Below are 20,581 nucleotides of genomic sequence, written 5' to 3'. Positions count from 1 at the left end.
TGTTCTTGTCTTGGCCCTGGAGCTCTGCTACTCCTAACAGCTGTTTTGCCCTGCTGTGCTGTTTTCTGTCGACCCTGCCGACCTGTTTTGGGTGACATGCCAAATTTCTTCAGCATCCTGAGGTTGAAGAGGCGCTGTTGCGCCTTCTTCACCACACTATCTGTGTGGGTGGACCACTTCAGTTTGTCTGTGATGTGTACGCCGAGGAAGTTAAAACTTTCCACCTTCTACACAGCTGTCCCTTCGATGTGGATAGGGGGGTGCTCCCTCTTCTGTTTCCTGAAGTCCACGATCATTATACCCCTAGAGTCGATTGACGCACCGGTGTGTCAATCTAAGTAACATAATAAAAAATAAAAAGTCAGTTAAAGCTAGAGATATCTGTTTTTTAGCATTTGATGCATCTCAATACACCGCATCCACCGATGTCACACTTCCACATCTGCATTGAAAGGTGTCAGAGCCAGAGCGATGTTTGTCAGACCATGGGACATCCTGAAAATCGGTCTTCTCACAAAAACGTCTGTAGCTTCCAAAGCATTTTGGCTACAAACCGTGTAAAAATGTCTAAAAACAGAATTCCACTTGGACATTATGGGGTGTGGTACAGTGCCTTGCAATAGTAGTCTCCCCCTTGGCATTTTTCCTTATTTTGTTGCATTACAACCTGTAATTCAAATGTATTTGATTTGGATTTCATATAATGGACATACACAAAATAGTCCAAATTGGTAAAGTGAAATGAAAAAAATTACTTGTATTCACCCCCTTTGCTATGAAGCCCCTAAATAAGATCTGGTGCAACCATTTACCTTAAATAAAGTCCACCTGTGTGCAGTCCAAGTGTCACATGATCTGTCACATGATCTCTGTATATATACACCTGTTCTTAAAGGTCCCAGAGTCTGCAACACCACTAAGCAAGGGGCACCAACAAGCAAGCGGCACCATGAAGACAAAGGAGCTCTTTAAATAGGTCAGGGACAAAGTTGTGAAGATGTACAGATCAGGGTTGGGTTGTAAAAACATATCCGAAATTTTGAACATCCCACGGAGCACCATTAAATCCATTATTAAAAAATGGAATGAATATGGCACCACAACAAACCTGCCAAGAGAGGGCCGCCCACCAAAACTCACGGACCAGGCAAGGAGGGCATTAATCAGAGAGGCAACAAAGAGACCAAATATAACCCTGAAGGAGCTGCAAAGCTCCACAGCGGAGATTGGAGTATCTGTCCATCGGACCACTTTAAGCCGTAAACTCCACAGAGCTGGGCTTTACGGAAGAGTGGCCAGAAAAATTTAATTGCTTAAAGAGAAAAATTAGAAAACACGTTTGGTGTTCGCCAAAAGGCATATGGGAGACTCCCCAAACATATTGTAATGACCTGACTAGATCATAAAGGAACAATTGTCCAGACAGAGTATTGAGTTTACGAATTGACGGTTTATTAACCCAACTTTACACATGCTACTGTTTGGCCGTAGCCCACGCCAAATAAATCAAAGATACTCCACAAGCCAACCGTGACCTTCTCTTGTGAAGCCCAGACGTAAGAGAGAGAACAATGGCTAAACCTGGTCTTAACTTCCAATGCTCCATCCCCCTGCCCAACCCCCCTCCATACCACTCCTTCAACCACCAGGATGCCCAGCATCAGAACATTCCAGGCATCCCCGTGATTGGCAGATAGCAGGTTGATTGGCATGTCGGACCCCGCGAACACCGGTAAGTACGACACAACCCACTAATAGCCTACCATATAACACACCGCTGTCTGTGCGGGTCGCTACAATATGAAAGAATGTACTCTGGTCAGATGAGTCTAAAATTTAGCTTTTTGCCAATCAAGGAACTCGCTATGTCTGGCGCAAACCCAACACCTCCATCACCCTGAGAACATCATCCCCAACGTTAAGCATGGTGGTGGCAGCACCTCTTTTCCGCAGGAGTCTGAAAATAAGGCATGGGCCCTCAGATCCTCAAAAGGTTATTCAGCTGCACCATTGAGGGCATCTTGACTGGCTGCATCACCGGTTGGCATGGAAAATTCTCGGCATCTGACTGAAAGGTGCTATAGAGGGTTGTGCATACTGCCCAATACATCACTGTGGCCGAATTCCCTGACATCCAGGACCTCTATACCAGGCCACCCAAGTCACTGTTCTCTCTGCTACCGCACGGCAAGTGGTTCTTGGAGTCTGTGACTAAAAGGCACCTGATCAGTTTCTACCCCCAAGCCATAAGACTGCTGAACAGTTAATCAATAGCTACCCAGACAATTTAATTGGTCCCCTTTATTATTTATTTATTTTATTGTTTTGCACTGCCTCTACGCACACTCACTAGACTCTACCCACACACTCACACATACTACACAGACACTCTAACATGCGCACACACACAAAACACACATGCATATTGATGCCACACACACACACACACACACACACACACTTTACAGACGCTGCTGCTGCTCTGTTTATTATATATCCTGATTGCCTAGTCACTTTTACCCCTACCCACATGTACATACTGTATTACCTGAATTACCTCAACTCCGTCGTACCCCTGCACATTGACTCGGTACTGGTACCCCTTGTATATAGCCACGTTATTGTTTTTATTGTGTTACTAATTCCTTTTTTTTGGTGCAAATATTTTCTTACTTTTTAACTCTGCACTGTTAGGAATAGGCTCATAAGTAAGCATTTCACTGTAAAGTCTACACTTGTTTTATTCGGGGCATGTGACCAATGACAATTTCATTTCAGTGAGAACGACTATGTGGCGTGTGTCGGCTCACTGGCTGGCAGCTTTCTCTCTCTACACGGGTACGCAGCATGGAGAGACACAGACTAATATTGTGTCTTTGAAACAAAACAGCATCAGAACACAAAGCAGCAAGGTGGTCGTTGACTAACTCTTTCCCTTGTTCTTGTCTTGGCCCTGGAGCTCTGCCACTCCTAACAGCTGTTTTGCCCTGCTGTGCTGTTTTCCTGTTTTCTGCCGACCCGTGAAAACTGACAATTCTCTTTATGTGAAAACAGAATCGATTGATCTAAGATGGAAAGAAAAATAACACTGTAGAGCAACTTTGGGTCACATGCTTGATGGTGCATGGGTAAGGCTGCAGCGGTTCTCTGGTCCAATATGCTGCATCACGTCTGATTTCCATATAACGCTGTTAGAATCCTAAGATTACTCAATGCCATATTCAATATTTTACTCATGGCCCTCGTTTCTATAATGTCTGCCTCCCTCATAACGCACACATATGCGTGTAAAATGACTGATGACTTCATACAAAACACATAATTGAAACCATAATTGTGACCTTTGAGACACCCTGTCACAAACTTTGTTTTTTAACTCTGAACTGTAAGCAGCTATTTGGTGTGTGTGTGTGTGAGAATGCTAGTTTTAGGGTAGCATACGGCAGGAAGCCGAGTGGTTAGAGCGCTGGGCCTGTAACTGAAAGGTTGCTGGATCGAATCCCCGAGTTGACAAGGTAAAAATCTGTCATTTTGCCCTTGAGCAAGGCAGTTAATCCACTGTTCCCCGGGTGCCGAAGACGTGGATGTCGATTATGGCAGCCCCCCACAACTTTTCTGATTCAGAGGGGTTGGGTTAAACGAGGAAGACACATTTCTGCTGAATACATTCAGTTGTACAACTGACTAGGTATCCCCCTTTCCCTTACATGCTTTTCTGTATCGATTTTATCACTTGTGTAGAAGTGTAATCCTATACTGCCTTCATCAGCATATTGCTGATGTACATTATGCAAATATGCTCATGGTTCTATAAACCATATGTAAATGAGTAACCCAAGCATGCCTGGACTAAATTACACTCATAAATCTGATCAAGGCACTCCTAATGTTCGCATTGGGAAGCTAATGTTTCCAGCTTCTCTGTCCTAGCTGCTACTGATGTTAAGTTTAATTGCCGAAGTGTCATGCTTGTCAAGCGAATGCTTGACTTGGCTCGAAGCTTACCGGAGTGGAATACATGCACCTCAACATTTCAATTACGTGAGCTCCTCTTCCTCTTATAAAATATTAGTTCAAAAGTATTGTGGAGCTCCTGCACCTATACTGAAAAAAATAAAAGTTTTGGTCCCATGTTTCATGAGCTGAAATAAAAGATACCAAAAATTTACAAAAAGCATATTTCTCTCAAATTGTGTGCACAAATTTCTTTACATCCCTGTTAGTGAGCATTTCTCCTTTGCCAAGATAATCCACCTTCCACCTGACAGCTGTGGCATTAAATATATGTTTTTCTCTCACCCATCTACGCATAATACCCCATAATGACAAAGTGAAAACAAGTTTTTAGAAATTGTTGCTAATTTATTGAAAGTGAAATACTGAAATGTCTAATTTACATAGGTATTCACACCCCTGAGTCAATACAAGTTAGAATCACCTTTGGCAGCGATTACAGCTGTGAGTATTTCTGGGTAAATTGAATGATTTGCAAACCTGGATTGTTCAATATTTGAATTCTTCAAGCTCTGACAAGTTGGTTGTTGATAATTTCTTAACAGCCATTTTTAAGACTTGCATAGCTTTTCAAGCAAATTTAAGTCAAAACTGTAACTAGGCCACTCAGGAACATTCAGTGACATCTTAGTAAGAAACTCCAGTGTATATTTGGCCTTGTGTTTTAGGTTATTGTCCTGCTGAAATGTGAATTTGTCTCTCAGTGTCTATTGGAAAGCAGACTGAGCCAAGTTTCCTTCTTGGACTTTTGCCTGTGTTAAGCTCTATTCCATTTATTTTTATTTAATTAAAGCTACCTAGTCCTTGCATATGACAAACATATCCATAACATGATGCAGCCACCACCATGCTTGAAAATATGAAGAGTGGTAATTTTACAATGCTCAAAAGCATATTCAATGTCTGCTTTTTTATTTGTTACCCATCTACCATAGTTTACCTTCGTTGCGAGGTATTAGAAAACCACCCTTTGTGGTTGAATCTGTGTTTGAAATTCACTGCTCGACTGAGGGACCGTACAGACCAGGACTTCCTCATTCGGCTTCTTCACCTGCGGGATCATCTGAGACTAGCCACCCAGACAGCTGATGAAACTGTGTTAGCACAACCAATGAATTTTTGTACAAATTGTCAGAAACCGTCTCAGGGAAGCTCATCTGTGTGTTCGTCGTCTTAACTAGGGTTTTGACCTGACTGCAGCTTGGTGTCGTAACCTACTTCAGTGGGAAAATGCTCACCTTCGATGGCCACTGGCACTCTTCGCGGATGTGCTATTCACGGGTGAATCTCGGTTTCAACTGTACCGGGCAGATGACAGACAGCATGTATGGCATCGTGTGGGCAAGCGGTTTGCAGATGTCATTGTTTTGAACAGAGTGGCCCATGGTGGCGGTGGAGTTGTGGTCCGGGCAGGAACACAATTTAATTTTATCGGTGGCAATTTGAATGCACAGAGATTCCGTGACGATATCCTGAGGCCCATTCTTGTTCCCGGGTGGAGCAGCGGTCTTAGGCATTGTATTTCAGTGCAAGAGTCCCTGTTTTGAATCCAGGCTGTATCACACCTGACTGTGATTGGGAGTCCCATAGGGCAGCGTACAATTGGCCCAGCATCGTTCGGGTTTAGCCAGGGTAGGCCATCATTGTAAATAAGAATGTGTTCTTAACTGACTTGCCTAGTTAAATTAAGGTTACATTTAAAAGTATATATATATATATATATGTCTTTCCATTCATCCTCTGCTGTTACCTCATGTTTCAGCATGATAATGCACCACCCCACGTCGCAAGGATCTGTACACTACTCTTGGAAGCTGAATATGTTCCAGTTCTTCCATGGTCGACATACTCACCGGACATGTCACCCACTGAGCATGTTTGGGATGGTCTGTACAACAGCTTGTTCCAGGTCCTGACAATATCCAGAAACTTCACACAGCCATTGAAGAGTGGGACAACATTTTAATTTATTTATTTAATTTATTTATTTCACCTTTATTTAACCAGGTAGGCTAGTTGAGAACAAGTTCTAATTTGCAACTGCGACCTGGCCAAGATAAAGCATAGCAGTGTGAACAGACAACACAGAGTTACACATGGAGTAAACAATTAACAAGTCAATAACACAGTAGAAAAAAAGGGGGAGTCTATATACAATGTGTGCAAAAGGCATGAGGAGGTAGGCGAATAATTACAATTTTGCAGATTAACACTGGAGTGATAAATGGTCAGATGGTCATGTACAGGTAGAGATATTGGTGTGCAAAAGAGCAGAAAAGTGTTTTACTAGCGTTTAAGAGCAGTTGGAACGGAAGGAGTGTTGTATGGCATTGAAGCTCGTTTGGAGGTTAGATAGCACAGTGTCCAATGACGGGCCGAAAGTATATAGAATGCTGTCGTCTGCGTAGAGGTGGATCAGGGAATCGCCCGCAGCAAGAGCAACATCATTGATATGTACAGAGAAAAGAGTCGGCCCGAGAATTGAACCCTGTGGCACCCCCATAGAGACTGCCAGAGGACCGGACAGCATGCCCTCCGATTTGACACACTGAACTCTGTCTGCAAAGTAATTGGTGAACCAGGCAAGGCAGTCATCCGAAAAACCGAGGCTACTGAGTCTGCCGATAAGAATATGGTGATTGACAGAGTCGAAAGCCTTGGCAAGGTCGATGAAGACGGCTGCACAGTACTGTCTTTTATCGATGGCGGAAATTATATCGTTTAGTACCTTGAGTGTGGCTGAGGTGCACCCGTGACCGGCTCGGAAACCAGATTGCACAGCGGAGAAGGTACGATGGGATTCGAGATGGTCAGTGACCTGTTTGTTGACTTGGCTTTCGAAGACCTTAGATAGGCAGGGCAGGATGGATATAGGTCTGTAACAGTTTGGGTCCAGGGTGTCTCCCCCTTTGAAGAGGGGGATGACTGCGGCAGCTTTCCAATCCTTGGGGATCTCAGACGATATGGAAGAGAGGTTGAACAGGCTGGTAATAGGGGTTGCGACAATGGCGGCGGATAGTTTCAGAAATAGAGGGTCCAGATTATCAAGCCCAGCTGATTTGTACGGGTCCAGGTTTTGCAGCTCTTTCAGAACATCTGCTATCTGGATTTGGGTAAAGGAGAACCTGGAGAGGCTTGGGCGAGGAGCGGCGGGGGGGGCGGAGCTGTTGGCCGAGGTTGGAGTAGCCAGGCGGAAGGCATGGCCAGCCGTTGAGAAATGCTTATTGAAGTTTTCGATAATCATGGATTTATCGGTGGTGACCGTGTTACCTAGCCTCAGTGCAGTGGGCAGCTGGGAGGAGGTGCTCTTGTTCATTCAGTGACATCTTGGCCACAATCAACAATCTATGCGAAGGAGATGTGTCGCGCTGCATTATGCAATTGGTGGTCACACCAGATACTGACTGTTTTTCTGATCCAGGCACCTACCTTAAAAAGAAGATATCTGTGACCAATACATGAATGTCTGTATTCCCAGTCATGTGAAATCCATAGATTAGGGACTAATACATTTATTTAAAATTACAGATTTTTCTTATATGAACTCTAACGCAGTAAAATCTTTGAAATTGTTGCATATTACATTTATATTTTTGTTCAGTGTAAATATAAACAGTACTGGCACCCAAAATGAGTAATGGCACCTATTTAATTCTAAGTCAAGCACTGGCTGACCTTGAAACATGATGACTCTCTGTTACAGAAACAAACTAACAGACTTTTTCAGGATATCAATGAATTGTATTATTATTAATATTGGTTAAAATAATATATATATTCTGTACAGAGACAATGGGGGTAATGTAATTCTGATGCTAATGAAAGATTTTTGCACAAAGACAAAGAAACATATTTTTGTCAGGACATCCTGTAACAGAGAGTTGTACTCTGAATGATAATGATTTCTGGGGCAACACTGTTGCAGCTCTCTGACACTAAACGTTTTGTAACATACTGCTTCCACGGTGCAATTAACCTTACAGAGGCCCTTCTCCCCTTCCCTCAGGTGGGCCAGACATAACAAACCTAGCCAGTGACAGTGCAGGGGAAGAGGAAACTGACAACGCAGCAAGCCAGGCATCAGCAGAAAGCCAATGGCCTCCTGAGAGAAATGCTTGCTGATTCTGTGACCTTCTCAACCTAACCACCTGCGTTGAAGTAGAAAGCAGGCAGAACATGAAAACATGGAAGGACCCAAAGGTGAGTGTAATACAGTCGATAGGTGAGATGAAGAGACACAACATAGATACCTACGGCATATGCATCCTGACTGTTAGACCTTAATGCATGTACTGTGAAGCAAAATTGATTGATAAGATGGTGAAAACATACACAAATACTGCATTTGCCCATCCTGAAAATACATCCATGCATAGCTACAGTATTACCCCATTAGGGTGAGGTGTTGCTTGTGACAAATCAAACTGACATAAAAAAAGCGAGTAGGGTATCTCCTGAAATGTACAAAACAATATTCAAAATCCTGAGAGCCGTAAAGCAGCAGCACCCCTAACGCCATGATACTGCAGAGTTGGTGAGGAGACACGATTAAACGCCAGAACATAAGTACATATATGTCTGCTACTTTTCTGTACAATATGCAGCCAAGAGATAGGGCTTGATGTTGTCATATAACAAGGCTATGAATAAAACCGTCAAGCGCTATGAAAGCAAAGACAATTTAATTGAAAGTACAGAGAGTCCTCATACCCCTGTTGCTTTTTATAAGACACATAAGTCAGTGTGACACTAAGAAAGTACATTGAAATATATCAGTCTTTGCAATGCTATAAAACGGTGGCTATCTCTACATATTCAGAGCAAATCATGAATAAGTAACTGCTGACAGGAAATAGTAATGTTACAGCATCACAAAGTGTGCATCCAAAATGGCACCCGATATAGTCCATTCATTTTGACCCGGGCTCTATTGCTAGTGCACTATATAAGGAGAAGGGCCATTTGGAATGCACACTCTGTCTACATATGCATTCAATGTTGCTGAACCAGATTTTTACCTCAACCCATTTCCCATCATTCCCAAAAGCGCTAATGGCCTGAGGCATAGTCTTAAATTAAACCCCCTATCTAATACCCCATCCTCCCACTCGGCTAAGCTTTGTCATATATGTATGACTCTGCCAGCAACCAGAACATTTAGGACATGTTACAGTGGGAGAGAGGCATTAGCGGGCAAACATCTATTTCTACTTGACCTCTTTAAGTTAAGACACAAAGGACTACTTTTGGATGTGGTTTCAGATCAGTTGAACAGTCACACAGGATCATTGTTGTTTCCCTCTGTCGTTTCCTCGATAACAAACACGTGATGCGACATGCCACTTACCGATCGATCATTTCACAGTAATTGAACCGCTTGCTTCCAATCCCTTTGCAATTACAGCCACAAATCAAATTTTGAATAGAACACTGGGTTTAATTTAAGATGCATGCTTGGTTAACCCTAGAAGTCATTTATTCATAATGTAAGAGCTACGGTAGGGGCTTGAGGCTTTAGTAGGCCATTGTTTTAATTGACATGGTGAAAAAGGACCCAGACCATAGCTGTTTTATGTTATGCTGCCGTTAGTCTAGGATCTAGGGGTATTTCATGTTTCATACCTAGGTATGTCTCCAAGGTTTAAATACCGTATAGTTGTTGAATTTTCAGAATAGCAGTAAATTCAAGTTTTAATTCAAAACAAGTTAACATTCCCTTTATTATATCACATAACCATGCATCCCGGTGATTGACATAGTTTGGCTTCGATGTATATTTGGAGAAGGTTTTGTCCTAGCTCAGCACTAAGACACCTGGTGTAGCTAATCAAGGTCTTGAGGAGTACACTGTACAAGTATTTTAGTGAGGAAAAAAAGTGAAGAAACAATGCAATGTACAGTGACTTTGTATGCTCTTATTAACTCTCATTATCAACATATGGGATAGGTCACAGCATATTTGTAGTTTAAAATACTTCAAGCCAACGGTAGTTCGCAGAATTCATTATAATGCCTTCATTGTAGTTGTGTATACAGATCTTCGAATTACATGACACAACGTGGTGTTAGGAAAAAAACGGGTTAAGCAAACATGTTCATGCTTTTTCACAGTTCATGTTTACGTCAAATCCAATTTTATTTGTCCGTGTTTCGTAAACAACAGGTGTAGACTAACAGTGAAATGCTTACGGGTCCATTTCCAACAATACAGACTTAAAGATTTGTCATATTTTTTTATCTTTTTTTTTACAAATTTAACCTTTATTTATTTAGCTGTCCTAAGTGACAGGAGGTATAAATACACAGTGAATTATGAATAACAATAACAATAAAATAATTAACATGGCTACTGTATATACTGGGAGTATGCAGGGATGTGCAGGGATACGAGGTAATTGAGGTAGCTATGTACATAGAGTAGGGGTAAAGTGACAAGGCAACAGGATAGGTAATAGACAGAAGCAGCGACATGTGGTGAGTGTGAAAGTGTATGTGTGTGGCATCAGTATGTGTCCGCGTGTTATGTTTGTGTGGGCGTATGTGTGTGCGTGTGTGTGTTTTAAGGTGTCAGTCCGATGTGTGTGCATAGAGTCAGTGCAGGAGATTTAATGTAAAAAAAAAAGTGCATGTGCTGGGGTGTGTATATGTATCTGTTGGGGTGTCCAGTTTGTGTGCATGGTGTCAGTACTAGAGAAGGGTCAATGCAGGCAGTCCGGGTAGTCATTTGATTAGCTATTTAGCAGTCTTGTTTAGCAGTCTTATGGCAGGCTTGGGGGTAGAAGCTGTTAAGGGTTCTGTTGGTTCCAGACTGCACGTATACCGGTTGCCATGCGGTAGCAGAGAGACATGTCTATGGCTTGGGTGGCTGGAGTATTTGACAATTTTTGAGGCGTTCTTCTGACACGGCCTGGTATAGAGGTCCTGGATTGAAGGGAGCTTGGCACCAGTGATTTACTGGGCTGTACTCACCACCCTCTGTAGTGCCTTGCTGTTGGTTGTCTTGCAGTCGCCGTACCAAATGGTGATGCAGCCAGTGAAGAAGCTGTCAGTGGTGCAGCAGTAGGATTTTCTGACGGCCCATGCAAAATCTTTTCAGCCTCCTGAGGGGGAAGAAGTGCTACCGTGCCGTCGTCACATCTGTGTGGGTGTGTGTGGACCATGTTAATTCCTTAGTGACGTGGACACGGAGGAACTTGAAGCTCTCGACCCACTCCACTACAGCCCCATCGATGTGGATGGGGGCATACTCGCCCCTCTATTTCCTGTAGTCCACGATCAGTCTTGCTGACGTTGGGAGAGAGGTTGTTGTCGTGGCAGCACACTGCTAGGTCTCTGCCCTCCTCCCTATAGCCTGCTTCCTCATTGTCAGTGATCAGTCATATCACTGTTGTGTCGTCAGCAAACCTTGATAGTGTTGGAGGTGTACGCAGCCACGCAGTATAGGAGTGGACTAAACATACACCGTTGAGGGGCCCCCGTGTTGATGGTCAGCGCGACGAATGTGTTGCCAAATACCCTCCCCGCCTGGGGTAGCCGGTCAGTAAGTCCAAGACCCATGGCTTCTGGTTGGGGTATGTACGTACGGTCTCTGTGGGGACGACATCATTGATGCACTTATTAATGAAGCCGGTGACTGATGTGGTAAACTCCTCAATGTTATTGGATGAATCTTGGAACATATTCTAATGAAACAGTCGTGTAGTTTAGCATCTGCTTCATCAGACCACTTCCATATTAAGTGCTTCACTGTTTACATGTGAAATCAGTACCCTTGCCGATATCATTCCAAGCTTTGAAAGACACATACACATTACCAGGCAAATCTTTTTTTTTTCAACCAGCTATGCTGGCCTTTGGAGTCTCATAAAGAAACCCAACTACCGAACCATCCAATGATGGGATTTATAAATACATGATCTGGGATGTCTATTATATACTGTATGAAAAACAACTTTTGGAGAGCTCATATTCTGAGCAAGTCATTACAATAGTATGGTCCAGATATCTAATTGAATCTGATCAACAATTAAATGGACCCAAATATGGAAAAATATGACCTTGGCATTCCTTAATCAAAACTGTCAATTTAACACCAAATAAATGTTTTCTGATGAAATTGGCCCCAACTCCCAACTGTTCACCAAGGTTGGTGACTGACGAGCAACCCTAGTTGCTAGCAGGGGTGGCAATGGGTGGGAAACCGAGTTTCCGGGAGTGGGGGCATTGAGTCATGTTGGGGGGATGGAAGGTTGGGGGTGGAGGTCCACTTATTTTTTCTTTTCTTTTCCTGATTTTCCTGAATGTATTATTTGTTATTAAACTCTGTATGTATTTTTAATTGTTATTTTTTATATTTTGAGTGGCAACCTATGGGTTGGGTACTTATAATTTGACATTTATACCTGAACCCCCCCTAACAAAAAACAACAAAACAAATACCACTTTGTTTTTAGATGTTTTACCAAATTTGTAAGTGCACAGTGATATTCTTGATGCTCCTTTCTATTAAATATCAAGGGTCTTAAAGAGTGATTTACAATTAAAAGCTACTTTTTTGAAAACGGAGTATGTGGCATCGATATGAGTCAGAAACATTTATTCTAGTTTCAAAATGGACTACAAAGAGTAAATAGGATAATTTTGGTTATAAAGTCAATCTCGTCTGTAACGATGTGCGCTGAGAGTCGGGAGGCAAGTTCAGGGAGTGAGTGTTATGATAAATAAACGGAACATAATACAAAACAAGAAACTTGAACATCACACAGACAAGAAACAGAACTAGAAACAGAAACAATGACACCTGGGGAAGGAACCAAAGGGAGTGGCATATATAGGGCAGGTAATCAAGGAGGTAGAGTCCAGGTGAGTGTCATAATGCGCTGATGCGCGTAACAATGGTGACAGGTGGGTGGGCACCTGGTGACCTAGAGCTGAGCCATGGGAGCCTATTGATCTCTCTGAGCCATGGGAGCCTATTGAGCCAGCTGAGGCATGGGGGCCTATCGAACCCGCTGAGGCATGGCTACCTGTCAAGCCAGCTGAGGCATGGGAGCCTGGCGATCCGGTGAAGGCATGAAAGTCAGACGAGCCGGCTATAGCAGGGGAGCCTGGCGATCTGGCTGTGGTATGAGAGCCTGATGAACCGGCTGAGGCAGGGGAGCCTGGCTATCTGTCTGTGGCATGAGAGCCTGTAGCGGCTTCCGGAAGCGATATCATTCCCACCGAAAAAAATAAATACAAATGGACAAAAATGAATGGTAACGTAATGGCATTGGGCGAACCATATGCACAATCGCAAATACCACTCAAATGGACAGAAGTTCATCAAAATCATATTGCAACCGGAACATTGCAAATGCCAAATGTCATGAACTAAAAATCCTATAGGGGGTGAGAGCGTGGTCACAAAGTCAGGTCCCAAGTGTGAAAAGTATTTTCAACATTTAAAAACAAATATTTTTCAATTTCTTTGTCAATTATACAGTGGGGCAAAAAAGTATTTAGTCAGCCACCAATTGTGCAAGTTCTCCCAATTAAAAAGATGAGAGAGGCCTGTAATTTTCATCATAGGTACACTTCAACTATGACAGACAAAATGAGAAAAGAAATCCAGAAAATCACATTGTAGGATTTTTTATGAATTTTTTATTTTTTATTTTTTTATTTCACCTTTATTTAACCAGGTAGGCTAGTTGAGAACAAGTTCTCATTTGCAACTGCGACCTGGCCAAGATAAAGCATAGCAGTGTGAGCATACAACAAAGAGTTACACATGGAGTAAACAATTAACAAGTCAATAACACAGTAGAAAACGAAGGGGGGGTCTATATACAATGTGTGCAAAAGGCATGAGGAGGTAGGCAAATAATTACAATTTTGCAGATTAACACTGGAGTGATAAAAGATCAGATGGTCATGTACAGGTAGAGATATTGGTGTGCAGAAGAGCAGAAAAGTAAATAAATAGAAACAGTACGGGGATGAGGTAGGTGAAAAGGGTGGGCTATTTACCAATAGACTATGTACAGCTGCAGCGATCGGTTAGCTGCTCAGATAGCTGATGTTTGAAGTTGGTGAGGGAGATAAAAGTCTCCAACTTCAGCGATTTTTGCAATTCGTTCCAGTCACAGGCAGCAGAGTACTGGAACGAAAGGCGGCCAAATGAGGTGTTGGCTTTAGGGATGATCAGTGAGATACACCTGCTGGAGCGCGTGCTACGGATGGGTGTTGCCATCGTGACCAGTGAGCTGAGATAAGGCGGAGCTTTACCTAGCATAGACTTGTAGATGACCTGGAGCCAGTGGGTCTGGCGACGAATATGTAGCGAGGGCCAGCCGACTAGAGCATACAAGTCGCAGTGGTGGGTAGTATAAGGTGCTTTAGTGACAAAACGGATGGCACTGTGATAGACTGCATCCAGTTTGCTGAGTAGAGTGTTGGAAGCCATTTTGTAGATGACATCGCCGAAGTCGAGGATCGGTAGGATAGTCAGTTTTACTAGGGTAAGCTTGGCGGCTTGAGTGAAGGAGGCTTTGTTGCGGAATAGAAAGCCGACTCTTGATTTGATTTTCGATTGGAGATGTTTGATATGAGTCTGGAAGGAGAGTTTGCAGTCTAGCCAGACACCTAGGTACTTATAGACGTCCACATATTCTAGGTCGGAACCATCCAGGGTGGTGATGCTAGTCGGGCATGCAGGTGCAGGCAGCGACCGGTTGAAAAGCATGCATTTGGTCTTACTAGCGTTTAAGAGCAGTTGGAGGCCACGGAAGGAGTGTTGTATGGCATTGAAGCTTGTTTGGAGGTTAGATAGCACAGTGTCCAAAGACGGGCCGAAAGTATATAGAATGGTGTCGTCTGCGTAGAGGTGGATCAGGGAATCGCCCGCAGCAAGAGCAACATCATTGATATACACAGAGAAAAGAGTCGGCCCGAGAATTGAACCCTGTGGCACCCCCATAGAGACTGCCAGAGGACCGGACAGCATGCCCCCCTATTTGCAAATTATGGTGGAAAATAAGTATTTGGCCACCTACAAACAAGCAAGATTTCTGGCTCTCACAGACCTGTAACTTCTTATTTAAGAGGCTTCTCTGTCCTCCACTCGTTACCTGTATTAATGGCACCTGTTTGAACTTGTTATCGGTATAAAAGACACCTGTCCACAACCTCAAACAGTCACACTCCAAACTCCACTATGGCCAAGACCAAAGAGCTGTCAAAGGACACCAGAAACAAAATTGTAGACCTGCACCAGGCTGAGAAGACTGAATCTGCAATAGGTAAGCAGCTTGGTTTGAAGAAATCAACTGTGGGAGCAATTATTAGGAAATGGAAGACATACAAGACCACTGATAATCTCCCTCGATCTGGGGCTCCATGCAAGATCTCACCCCGTGGGGTCAAAAATCCCAGAACCACACGGGGGGACCTAGTGAATGACCTGCAGAGAGCTGGGACCAAAGTAACAAAGCCTACCATCAGTAACACACTACGCCTCCAGGGACTCAAATCCTGCAGTGCCAGACGTGTACCCCTGCTTAAGCCGTACATGTCCAGGCCCGTCTGAAGTTTGCTAGAGAGCATTTGGATGATCCCGAAGAAGATTGGGAGAATGTTATATGGTCAGATGAAACCAAAAAATAACTTTTTGGTAAAAACTCAACTCATCGTGTTTGGAGGACAAAGATTGCTGAGGTGCATCCAAAAAACACCATACCTACTGTGAAGCATGGGGGTGGAAACATCATGCTTTGGGGCTGTTTTTCTGGAAAGGGATCAGGACAACTGATCCGTGTAAAGGAAAGAATGAATGGGGCCATGTATTGTGAGATTTTGAGTGAAAACCTCCTTCCATCAGCAAGGGCATTGAAGATGAAACATGGCTGGGTCTTTCAGCATGACAATGATCCCAAACACACCGCCCGGGCAACGAAGGAGTGGCTTCATAAGAAGCATTTCAAGGTCCTGGAGTGGCCTAGCCAGTCTCCAGATCTCAACCCCATAGAAAGTCTTTGGAGGGAGTTGAAAGTCCGTGTTGCCCAGCAACAGCCCCAAAACATCACTGCTGTAGAGGAGATCTGCATGGAGGAATGGGCCAAAATACCAGCAACAGTGTATGAAAACATTGAAGACTTACAGAAAACGTTTGACCTCTGTCATTGCCAACAAATGGTAAATAACAAAGTATTGAGATGAACTTTTGTTATTGATCAAATACTAATTTTCCACCATAATTTGCAAATAAATTCATTAAAAATCCTACAATGTGATATTCTGGATATTTTTTTCTCATTTTGTCTATCGTCGTTGAAGTGTACCTATGATGAAAATTACAGGCCTCTCTCATCTTTTTTAAGTGGGAGAACTTGCACAATTGGTGGCTGACTAAATACTTTTTTGCCCCAATGTACATTCATAGTAACCGTATTGTGGAAGACAGCAGGTCAGGCACCAGGGGGAGACTCGTCAACGAAGTATACATCACGAGGCGATGGCTCCCTCTGCTTGACGTGCCAGGTCTCGACGTGTTCTCCGGCCAGGACTAATTGGGGTTGGTGAGTAATCAAGGGCTGATTGCTCACCAGCCGTACGAGTCCCATAAAGCTGCCAGAAGAGCAGCACACAGGGGAGAGACTAGGGGAGGAAAGGACACCTGTATAGTTGGGGATGGTAACAGGAACATAAGGGATTTCAGTTTTTGATCCCCACAGGATACAGCAATACCCGGAGCCCAGAAGACGGTATCCCGGAGAGGGTCTCTTGGTGGAGACCTATTATTTTCTTCCGAACTATTATTTTAATAAACAGCTTTGAAACTGAGCTAATCCTACTCTGTCCTTGTCTGATCTGTGTAAATATTTTGACCCAACCCCCTGGTCTGCCACAGTATAGACATACATTTATCTTATGTGTTTTGTCCATTTGCCATATATGATCATAGGAAGTCGCCTTCTGAACCAAAATGTCAGTGTACCATGTCCAAATTCCATTAGAAACGTCCAGCTGGCAAATATATATGCATTGAAAGTATCAAATCAGGATGTTATGTCCATTTGCCATATATAATCATAGGAAGTTGGCTTCCGAACCCAAAAGTCAGTTAAACATGTCCAAGGGGCATAAGAACTGTCCAAATGGCATATATACTGACCAAATGATATGTAACACTATGTTAAGCCCTGAATCAACCTAGAATTTCTATTTGTCATGTTTCATCATAGGAAGTACACATTTCTTGTTGATGTTGATTCAGCATATCCATTTCGTAATGGGAAGTCCTTATGAATATACAATGGCAATGGACACTCAACTTACAGAAGAGCATGCTCACACTAACAATATAGCATATGTGTGATGGACACTGTCCAATCGCACGTTGGTGTTGATTTCAGCCTGTCCATTTGGTGATGGAAAATCCCTCATTGAACACATTGGAAATGTACAATTGCACACCGTCCATTTGCAATGTCTGACAATGGGCATTTACCATTCTGAATTGGACATGCTCTAATATACTGCAGAACTGCCCAATTGACTGACTCGTTGAATTCGGGATGGCCGAGAAGTGATAGTGGTTCCTCTCCATTGCTCGTTGGTATTGATTTCAGCCTGTCCATTTGGTGATGGCAAGTCCCTCATTAATGATTACATGTGTGAGTTCCAAATATCTCTAACGGTCACCCCAGCGTGAGTTTTTTATGCACGTGATGTTAGATGCACGTGATGTTCTCTCCATTCCAGAATGTGATTGTTACGCAACAGTACATTTAATCCACGCTGCCCTCAAACCAAGGCTGTTTTTATTTATAGGCTGTTCTAAATTTGTCAATTTCAAATTAATTTCAAATTATTTTTGTAATTTGAATAATAGTGACTTGGTCCCACCTCTGCGCAAAGTAGTGGAGCGTGTCTTGGAGCATGTCTTTAGAAGGACCTCCCTGTACACCTCTCCCAGTTTCAATTATATACCTTTTCCCCAGGTCAGGAAATCAGGTACATTATCGGGCTCTATAAGTCTATACTTCGGAGGAAGGTAAAACCTTGTTTTATTGCTATATACTGACTTTCTTACACACAAATTCTACACCAGCTACTGTCCTGAACATGCAAAGTAGTATTGTTTTCCCTTAGTATTGCCCTTGTAGTCTTCCACAGTAGGGTGTTAACTCATCACTTCTAATCCTGCTTCAAGTGCAACTGCCCCCTATTCCAGCACCAGCACCACTCCCCTGAGACGGAGTTGTGTTAGCTACATACAATTGTGTTGTGTAGAGATGATATCAACCTCCAGGCCCTAATAATGATTTGTGAAGCATGACCCAGTGCTGAGTGGGCCTTTCAGCAGCCTCGCACAGTCTCGTGCCCGCTCTCTGTAACCCCAGATGGGAGAGTGAACGTCAGGGACAGGCAGACAGACAGACGGCCTGTCTGGTGCCTCTGGTTATTACCCTCATTGATTGAGACAGATGCATGGGGTGAACTGAGGGACAGCTTTACAAATGGAAGCTGAGACGAGACCAACGCGACCGCAGAGGAATCGCACACTCGGCTCATTCTCGATTGATTGTCAGTTTGGGCTTTTATGTTCTCACCCATAGCACTGGATTGGAGACAGTGTTGGCTGGATTGAATGTCCATTGAGCGCAGTCTCTCTGTAAAGATGGATAAACTCAGAGTCATTTTTAGGTCATTTTTTAACCCTGGAATGACAGATAAAATGGCACTGTTATTAGGACATTCTGAGAATGCTATAGTATTTTAGGAAATTCTAAGAATGCTTCAGTCATAAAATTACGGCTATACAGTGATCCTCTGAATGAAATATATGATCTTTGTGGCTACAGTAGTTTAGAAAAATCTAAATGTTCTACAGTTGGCCATTGTTACCTAGTGTTGATTTTTCTAGAGTTGATTCAGGTGTTAAAATTATTACATATTGGTGTAAAATAAACCCAGTGTTGGTGTTAATAACCAGTGTTCACCAAAAACCATGCTATCATTATCATATTTCCCAGCATGCTCTATTGCAGGTAGATTTTTGTTGTTGTTGTTGTTGTTGAGCTCAATCTATGTTTTTGCATTTACAGTACATTTAATTGATTAATTAATATTATGCTACTCAAATATAAATAAAATACATTTTCCTAAACTAATCCAATCTGTTACTTGGATTTATTGCACCCGTTACAGAAATGGTTGTTCCAGTTTAGATGGTTGTGATACGTCAATTATTCATAATACTGCAGCCATTCTGAATACAATTTTGTCAGTGAGTAAAATTTCAAGTTGCTGACTATTCCCATTCTGGTTGGATTCCAACAGGAATTACACACTGCTATACAAGCTGTCATAATGTGATTTTCCGTGAGTTTAAGGCCACTGTAAAGGGTAAAACTAGGCCCTCAAAATAAGGTCTTATTAAAGATGTGATATCCAGATATTACTCCATTTCCTGGTTAACAAAATTCTAGTAGTTTGACTAATTTCAGTTTATGTGACAAAGCAAGTATAGTGTACATAATCATTCCAATTGTTGTGAAATATATTTTCCATAAATCTAAATATTGTATTTCAGCTGTTTTAAAAGACCTAAAAAAGGAAACTTAAGAACAGGAAGCATAGAAGGAGGGCACATAAAACAGATCTACCTCTTCTTAGATTTGCTTTCAATGAGAATGACAAATCTATTTTTTTATTTCACCTTTATCATTGGGATAGGGGGCAGCATTTTCACTTTTGGATAAATAGCGTGCCCAATTTCAACTTCCTGCTACTCATGACAAAAATATAAGATATGCATACTATTAGTAGATTTGGATAGCAAACACTCTGACAGTTTCTAAAACTGTTTGAATCATGTCGCTGAGTATAACAAAACTTATGTAGCAGGCAAAACACCGAGGACTAACCATTCAGAATTTCTTTTTTTTGAGGTCACTGTCCATTCAATGCCTTTTCATTGGGAAACGAGATTTCTAAGGCACTTGTTTGCAGAACCTACCGCTTCCACTGGATGTCACCAGTTTTTGGAAATTGGTTGAGGTTATTCCTTTGTGGAATGAAGAAGTACGGCCATCTTGGATCAGGGTAACGTTATGTGTACTGTTTGAGAAAAGTAGCGTTAGTTTGTGACCCTCCTGTATTGAAAACAGATAGACCCGTCTTCAATTTGATCGATTATTAACGTTTAAAAATACCTAAAGTTGAATTACAAAAGTAGTTTGAAATGTTTGGCAAAATTTACAGGTAACTTTTGAGATATTTTGTAGTGACGTTGCGCAAAATGGAAGCAGTTTTTTTTCTGGATCAAACACGCCAAATAAATGGACATTTTGGATATATATCGACGGAATTAATCGAACAAAAGGACCATTTGTGATGTTTATGGGACATATTGGAGTGTCAACAAAAGAAGCTCGTCAAAGGTAAGGCATGATTTATATTTTATTTCTGCGTTTTGTGTGGTGCCTGCAGGGTTGAAATATGCTATTCTCTCTTTGTTTACTGTTGTGCTATCATCAGATAATAGCTTCTTATGCTTTTGCCGAAAAGCCTTTTTGAAATC

Source organism: Oncorhynchus kisutch, linkage group LG7 (genome assembly GCF_002021735.2).
Source record: "Oncorhynchus kisutch isolate 150728-3 linkage group LG7, Okis_V2, whole genome shotgun sequence".
In the NCBI taxonomy this organism is placed as follows: domain Eukaryota; kingdom Metazoa; phylum Chordata; class Actinopteri; order Salmoniformes; family Salmonidae; genus Oncorhynchus; species Oncorhynchus kisutch.
This window is presented reverse-complemented; position numbering follows the sequence as displayed.